This window comes from Elaeis guineensis, chromosome 10 (assembly GCF_000442705.2).
Source record: "Elaeis guineensis isolate ETL-2024a chromosome 10, EG11, whole genome shotgun sequence".
NCBI classification, from domain to species: domain Eukaryota; kingdom Viridiplantae; phylum Streptophyta; class Magnoliopsida; order Arecales; family Arecaceae; genus Elaeis; species Elaeis guineensis.
In genome coordinates, this window is record NC_026002.2 from 79314585 (window position 1) to 79322962 (window position 8378).

The window sequence follows — 8378 nt, forward strand, 5'->3', positions numbered from 1 at the left end:
CGTCTTCCCTGGAAAGACGGGACGGCTAGCCCAAGTGGCCCGCCCCACCACCGGATTCTGGTGTTCCGGTGACACCCTCTCCAAGCGCACTGATGCCTGCGGCTGCTGCTGCATGGCCTGTACAGCTTCAGTGAGGCCTCTAACCTGCTGCGCTAGCAGATCAAACTGCTCCGCACCGACCGCCATCGCCGGAGGAGGAGGAGATTGTTGGGAAATGGGAGGTGAGGCCAGAGCCTGAGATCTGACCGCGGAGGCCGTGGATCGTCGCGTGGATGCCTTGCGGGGAGGCATCGAGCAAAGACCAAGTGGAGGAAGGAGGAGAAGACGTCGGAAAAGATGTCCGGGGGCGATCCCGTTGAGCGCTCCTTTAAGAACAAGGATACTGTGAAGACACAGCCCTTCCTTTAGCGCCAATCCTGTTGGTGCAAAAATCCGCTCGCGCCGGAGAAGCTGGAGTCGAGGGAGTCGCGGTCGCCGCCGGGACCTGCAAAAGAAGTCTAAATCGGAGGTGGGGTTGCTCCGGCAAGACCCTCCGACGCTCAAGTCAGTTCTCTGCCTCAACAAGAATGGAGTGCTGGAATGAAAATTTTAGCAGAGTTTCTAGGCAAAAAATGAGAGCTTAGAGAATAACGAATCTGAGTCCTTTTTTATAGGCAGGGGGAGCAGCGGGTTGATAGCGATTGTTTGTAACCGCCTTGTCGTGGGCCGCGCGGGGCCAGAAAGAATTAATTGTGGGGAGTAGTGGAGTGGAATCATGGCCATCAGCGGGGCGTGCCACGTGGAGTCTGTTGCGGGAAGTGGAGCGGCGCCCGTTGTCGTGACTTGCCAGAGGGCGAGGGACCTGCACCGTATCCATCGCAGGTAGTGGAGCAGGATCATGGCCGTTACAGCGGCCTGCCAGGGAGTGATGGAGCCGTTGCAGGAAGTGGAGCAGGGTCGTGGCCGCTACAGCGGCCTGCCAGGGAGTGATGGAGCCGTTGCAGGAAGTGGAGCAGAGTCATGGCCGTTACTGCGGCCTTCCAGGGGATCCATTTGAAAGGAGCTCGGATGTCGCTGGAGGGCTGCGATCGGAGTCGGAGGCGGAGTCTGGCTCCCATAGGAATCCGGACGAGGTCCGTCAGTAGAAGTTGGGGGCGAAGTCCGGCTCCCGTAGGAGTCCGGACAAAGTCTACTAGTAGTTGGAGCTGAGGACGGAGCCCGGCTCCCGTAGGAGTCCGGGCTGAGTCTTCCTTGCGGCTGAAGTCAGGGGCGAAGTCCGGCTCCCGTAGGAGTCCGGACGAAGCTTACCAGCAGCTGGAGTTGAGGATGGAGCCCGGCTCCCATAGGAGTCCGGGCGGAGTCTTTCTTGTGGTTGAAGCTGGGGACGGAGCCCGGCTCCCGTAGGAGTCCGGGCGAAGTCTTCCTGCAATTAAAGTCGGGGGCGAAGTCCGGCTCCCGTAGGAGTCCGGACGAAGCTTACCAGCAGCTGGAGTTGAGGATGGAGCCCGGCTCCCGTAGGAGTCCGGGCGGAGTCTTCCTTACAGTTAAAGTTGGTGACGGAGCCCGGCTCCCGTAGGAGTCCGGACGAAGCTTACCAGCAGCTGGAGTTGAGGATGGAGCCTGGCTCCCGTAGGAGTCCGGGTGGAGTCTTCCTTGCAGTTGAAGTCAGGTGTGAAGTCCGGCTCCCGTAGGAGTCCGGACGGAGCTTTGGCGTTGAGGATGGAGCCCGGCTCCCGTAGGAGTCCGGGCGGAGTCTTCCTTACAGTTGAAGTTGGTGACGGAGCTCGGCTCCCGTAGGAGTCCGGGCGGAGTCTTCTTTATAGTTGAAGTTGGTGACGGAGCCCGACTCCCGTAGGAGTCCGGGCGGAGCCTTCCTTGCGGTTGAAGCTGGGGACGGAGCCCAGCTCCCGTAGGAGTCTGGGCGGAGTCTTCCTGCAATTAAAGTCAGAGGCGAAGTCCGGCTCCCGTAGGAGTCCGGACGAAGCTTACCAGCAGCTGGAGTTGAGGACGGAGCCCGACTCCCGTAGGAGTCCGGGCGGAGTCTTCCTTGCAGTTGAAGTCAGATGCGAAGTCCGGCTCCCGTAGGAGTCCGGACGGAGCTTTGGCGTTGAGGATGGAGCCCGGCTCCCGTAGGAGTCCGGACGGAGTCTTCCTTACAGTTGAAGTTGGTGACGGAGCCCGGCTCCCGTAGGAGTCCGGGCGGAGTCTTCCTTATAGTTGAAGTTGGTGACGAAGTCCAGCTCCCGTAGGAGTCCGGGTAGAGCCTTCCTTGCAGTTGAAATTGGGGATGGAGCCCAGCTCCCGTAAGAGTCTGGGCGGAGTCTTCCTGCAATTAAAGTCAGGGGCGAAGTCCGGCTCCCGTAGGAGTCCGGACGAAACTTACCAGCAGCTGGAGTTGAGGATGGAGCCCGGCTCCCGTAGGAGTCCGGACGGAGTCTTCCTTGCAGTTGAAGTCAGGTGCGAAGTCCGGCTCCCGTAGGAGTCCGGACGGAGCTTTGGAGTTGAGGACGAAGCCCGGCTCTCGTAGGAGTCCGGGCGGAGTCTTCCTTACAGTTGAAGTCGGTGACGGAGCCCTGCTCCCGTAGGAGTCCGGGCGGAGTCTTCCTTATAGTTGAAGTTGGTGACGGAGCCCGGCTCCCGTAGGAGTCCGGGCGGAGCCTTCCTTGCGGTTGAAGCTGGGGACGGAGCCCAGCTCCCGTAGGAGTCTGGGCGGAGTCTTCCTGCAATTAAAGTCTGGTGCGAAGTCCGGCTCCCGTAGGAGTCCGGACGGAGCTTACCAGCAGTTGGAGTTGTGGACGGAGCTCGGCTCCCGTAGGAGTCCGGGTGGAGTCTCCCTTGCAGTTTAAGTCGGGGATGGAGCCCGGCTCCCATAGGAGTCCGGGCGGAGTCTTCTTTGTGGTTGAAGCTGGGGACGGAGCCCGGCTCCCGTAGGAGTCCGGGCGAAGTTTTCCTGCAATTAAAGTCGGGGGCGAAGTCCGGCTCTCGTAGGAGTCCGGACGAAGCTTACCAGCAGCTGGAGTTGTGGACGGAGCTCAGCTCCCGTAGGAGTCCGGGCGGAGTCTCCCTTGCAGTTGAAGTCGGGGACGGAGCCCGGCTCCTGTAAGAGTCCGGACGGAGTCTTCCTTGTGGTTGAAGCTGGGGACAGAGCCCGCGAGGGTTAATCCCATTGAGAACTTCGGCTGAGGGTATTTTATACCCAACAGATGGTGTACGGTATATGTTGTAGTAGATCTATTTTAACTAATAATTTTTGTGTCTTCGATGAGTATGCACGCATTTCATATCATGTAGGAAACTATAAGGCAAATTATAAGCTTGTATCCAATGTTTGTTCTCCTACTTGTAAACTTGTTTGAACATTAATATGTCTATACTTTGTGTCAGTTAACAAGGAATAAATGAAGATCATAGTAGTCATTATCTTCTAATTATTTACCAACATGATAACTTTGGATTAAACTTTTTCAATTTCCAGAGCTAAAGGTGGTTTCAACCATTATAATTATCTTATTGTTTGCCAAATTGAATGGACCAGCTTTCCAGTTGGGGTGACAAATTATCCCTCAATACTCGGGGGACAACTGGATCACATAGACCCAAAATGCGTTCCACCATACCTGATCTAAGACCTGTAAATTGGACACAAGGCTCTAATCTGTGCTCAACCTTTTAGTTGGGTTGGGTATGGATTTTAAAACCGTAGCACAATAAAATCCAAAAGGGATAAAAACTGAGGCCAATAATTCGAGCCTAGCCTAGAACTTGAGTCCCAACATGAACCAGAGAGCCTGTCTAGTAGAAACCAGACTAAACTTGGGGCCCCTTCTATGTCTATAAATTAATGGCCGAATAAATAAAGGTTTGGCATATGGAATATTCTGACTAGATAAACTGTTAAAAGGGCTCGCATGGTCCATCTCATAAACCAACAACACCCCATCATCAGTGATCATTTAGATATTCATTCTAAAGTGGAGATTGTCAAAGAGAAAAAGAGGGAGAGAGAGCGTCAAAGAGAAAAAGAGGGAGAGAGCGAGAGCGAGAGGAATTTCATTCAACAATATAATTAGAGCACATTGTAGAGTTCATTATACATGCTCAATTTAAATTGCCTTTTTTTGAATTTAAATTGAGCATGTTACAATCTGTTACATCTAATCCAAGCCAATGGCCATCCTATCCTCAATCCCCACTGCCTCCCTTCTTGTCATCCTCTCGTCAATCCTCATCCTTCTCACATGCCCATCCACAGCGAACGAAGGGAATGTCCTGGTAACCGGTGATGCTCTCACCACCGACAGCCAGCTTTCCTACCTCGACAGTAGCTTCGTCATGCAAGGTGATTGCAACCTCGTCTTATATAATTATAAGGGCTATGGCTTCCAATCCAACACCCATGGAGAGGGTGTTAACTGCACCTTGACACTCAATGACCACGGCCAGTTTATCATCAAGAGCGCCGATGGTTCCACTGTGTGGACCACGCCGCCTGGTCCCAAGGAAGGCAACTACTCTGCCGTCCTCCGTCCTGATGGTGAGGTAGTCATCTACGCTTTGCTTCCTTAGGCTCGACCACCGAGGACAGCTGGCCGTGGAGGGTGACCACTATAAAACCGTGTGGGCCAGCAAGCCTATATCCAGGGATGGAGATTATGTCCTTATACTCCAGATCAACGGACAGGCTGTCGTCTATGGACCCGCGGTCTGGTAGACGTCCTCCGGCTGATCTATGGGGACTAGTGTGTTCCTATTTTGACGTCTTTTCCCTCGCTTGATGTATAATAAAAAGTTCTGGCTCGTCGCTGAACCACAGCCTGTAGTAGCCAAAATATCCAATAAAATAAGTTTTGAAGTCAATCTGATTCATGCGGTGGATCCTTAATTGTGACTCCTTGATCCTTTCATCCATCTACTTCGCCACCCGAGATACGAATTTCGAAACGCAGAGAGATGATCATGCGTGTGGACGACGCCAATGCCCCCTTCATTTGGCATCCAACGGTGGTGCACAAAATGATGCCGAGAGCTTTGGTTTTTTTTTTTTGAAAAAAAAAAAAAAAAAGGCTAACGACTCTAGAACGACGGCTGGTCACGTTCTTGGCAGGCATGAGCAAATGTACACGTACAGTGCACGAGCTTCACTTGGATCTCTTCAGGTTAGCAAGGAAGCCACAGTTAATACGGCGATCGTAGCCGGTGCATAAAATACGCATGATGCCTTGGTTGAATCAGTAATCTACCAAAATCTACAAGTTAATTAAGGATTGTAATACCGACTCGCTTCCTAGTCTGAATGAGCTCTACTGCCCACAATTCAATAAGCATATGCTATTTTCTTGAAAACGATATCGTTACTTTTAATGAGCTGGGTATGGAAAGTTAGAGCGAAAAAATGAATAAATATTAAATTGTGAAAGAGGATATGAGCCCAAAGTTTAGGTCACAAACTTGAATTTACTAGTTTCCTGATCTAGACAAAAATCATGATGAGGTCATGCATATATGCAATTACTAACCGTTGGCGTGAATGTGAAATACTTCCATAACTTTTCTTTAGAATTGTTGTCCATTTGCATCGGCATGAAATACACTACCCATTGGAATTACTTTCGTAATGTTGAATCTTCAAGAATGGAAGCTAGCGATTTATATAACTTAAATCACGTGAATAATTTTTTTCAATCATAAGGACACGATAGAACACTTACTAACCAATGATTGTCATATGCCTCTTTTTCTAATTTACTTGCATTGAAATTGGACTTTGACTGGTTCATGATCACCAGATCAGGTTCGCACTTTTAGGTAGAATATAGGCAACCTATAAGAAATCGCTGCGTCAGCCATTTCTGATTCCATATTAAATATTAATCATGGCTGACCATTGACCATTGAATGCTTGATTTTTTATAGATTTGCGTGTATCCTGAATGATTCTGCCTAATAATTCATCCAAATGATGGGCTTTGGAATGGGTCGAGTTGGATTTTCCATTCCATAAAATGGATCAAAGTTGTCCGTACAACCAAAGCGCACGTAAAGCCCAATTATGACATCACCACGATTTGGTTTTCGTTTTCTTTTCTGAATAGCCATATAAGAGGTGATAGGCGGTCTGGCATATCTCTACAAGCTCTTAGATATAAAATCGAAGATATCAAATGTGATTTTTTATGTATAATAATTTACAATTTAATGCAACCTGATGGAACCGCCGCACATTAGAGCAAATATTAGCCCTTCCACTGAGATAATCGAGGCTCGGCCTCAGCTACTCATGTTGCAACCAATCCCCTCATCGTCTGATCATCAAAAACGAGCGTCTGCAAAAAAAGAAGTCCACACTGACCGGAGGCGGCTCTGACGGGGACCCTCCGACGGTCAAGTCAGAGAGGTGACTGGACAACAGTGAAATGAAGACAGAGAGCTCTGTCGAGAAAGAGGGAGAGAGAGGGAGAGGGAACAAGCCTGTTGTCTCCCAGAGCCCCTTGCACTGTTGCCTCCCCCGATATATATATAGTGGAGCGTGGTATGGCGCCGTCATTAATGGCGCGGACAATTGAGGAATTGTCAACTCACTGTAGACTGTCAGAGTCGCCGTGAAAGTGTCACGTCGCCGTGGGGCTGTCAAATCACTAGGGTTGACAATGTCCTAGGTGGGATAACGCCCTTAGGTGGCAGTGCCGCATGTTGCTGTCAGGGCTGACGGTCTCTGGCTGTTGTACGGCGATTGGAGGAGTCGACCGACCCTAGGCCGGTCGCCAGTCGTATGACGTCGGGTGGAGATCCAGGCCCCTCCGATGGTCAGTCTGGCATGTTGCTAGAGTCGGCCATCGGACTCCCTGGTGCAGTCGGTCGGGAGAGTAAAAAAGGTCCGTCCGACCGACGTACCCTCAGTCGGTAATGGCATCCGTCGATCGATCGGTCGGTCGGTCGGTCGGACCGTATCTCCCAACAGTTGCCCCCCTCCACTCCTGAGTCGGACGGTGCGCTGGCTGATGCCTCTGTTTGGGCAGCAACGCCGGGAGAAAAGGAATGGATTCGCCGCATGCCAAATTCCGACCGTACCGCGAGTTGATACGATGTCAGGCGTCTCATGAATGCCGAGCGATTCGCTGGCATCAGGCGTTACGTCGGTGTCAGATGTCCCATCCTGTCGGCGTCAGGTGTTACATCGGTGTCAGACATCCCGTCCTGTCGATGTCAGGTGTTACGTCGGTGTCAGACGATCGAGTGCCAGACGATTTGGTGTCAGGCGGTTGGGTGTCCGGCATCTTTTGGGGAACGCAAACCGCCGCCCCGCGCTGGTCTGGGAGCACGGGGCGCTGTCAGACATCCCATCGGGAACGCGAATCGCCGCGGGCGATTTAACTCGAAGCCGCGGCCCTTTCGCCACGTGTCGGAGGTGGTTGGGCCGGCGTCGCCCGCATTAAATGAGGGCGGTGCGGCCTTCCCGGGATGGGCGCGCCGGACCATCGGGCCAAAGGGAGGGCCCGGATGCCGCCACGTGTCGGCCATCTGGGGGACCTCGGTCGGCGTAGGGGTATCTTGGTCGTCGAACGGCCCTATATATATAGGACTACTTGCGCTTGGAGCCCCATTCCTGACGTTTTTGCTGTAGAGACTCTGCCCGAGTACTCCTTCCGTCGTCGCCGGCAGTTGTCTTCCCTTCCGCTCTCGCGAGGGTCCACCTGGGGTTCGTGTTTCTTGCCTTCCGCCGTAGTTTCCCTCTAGATCTTCTTTTCTTTCTTCTTCTTCTTCTTCGGCCTCGCCTTTCTCTTGATTCTGGTGCGATGGTCGGAAGTTCATCTCAGGGGGCTCGGTCGGGAAACCCGACCGATGACCCCCGGTCGACTCTGGAAGTTGAGGTCTCCTCACTTTCGGGGCCGAACGTTGATCGGCTCCGGGATTAGTATCGTATCTCGGAGCAGTTCCAACTTTCCACCCCAGGGGTCGGCGGTCGGGTTAACAGCCCTCCGCCAGGCCAGGTGGCGCTGTACGTCGAAGATCTTCGCGTGGGTCTTCGGCTCCCGATTTCGGAGTTCGTCTGGAATCTGTTGGATTATTACGGACTTTGTCCGGCGCAACTGGCGCAGAACTCTGTCCGACTAATAATCAGCTTTGCCTTGTTGTGTCAGCTTCTGCCGACCAACCCTCGTATTTCTCTCTTTCGGGCATTTTTTATCCTCCGACCCCACCCTAAGGCCCGAGGGTGGTGGCTCTTCAACCCCCGGAAGGATCTTTCCTTCATCACTGGTCTTCCATCGTCCATCCACGGGTGGAAGAACCAGTTTTTCTTTGTTTCATCTTCTTCTCCCTGGGGCTTCCCTTCTCACTGGGGCGTGCCCCGAACCGAGGCAAACGAGAACAGCCGGGTGGAGGCGGACGACCGGGAGGAC

At 52.7% G+C, this 8378-nt stretch overlaps 1 pseudogene; it reads left to right on the forward strand.

Moving 5' to 3' along the window:
• The first annotated feature begins 4146 nt into the window (after nucleotides 1–4146).
• LOC105052194 (mannose-specific lectin 2-like) lies at nucleotides 4147–4778 on the forward strand (annotated as a pseudogene).
• The last annotated feature ends 3600 nt before the right edge of the window (nucleotides 4779–8378 follow it).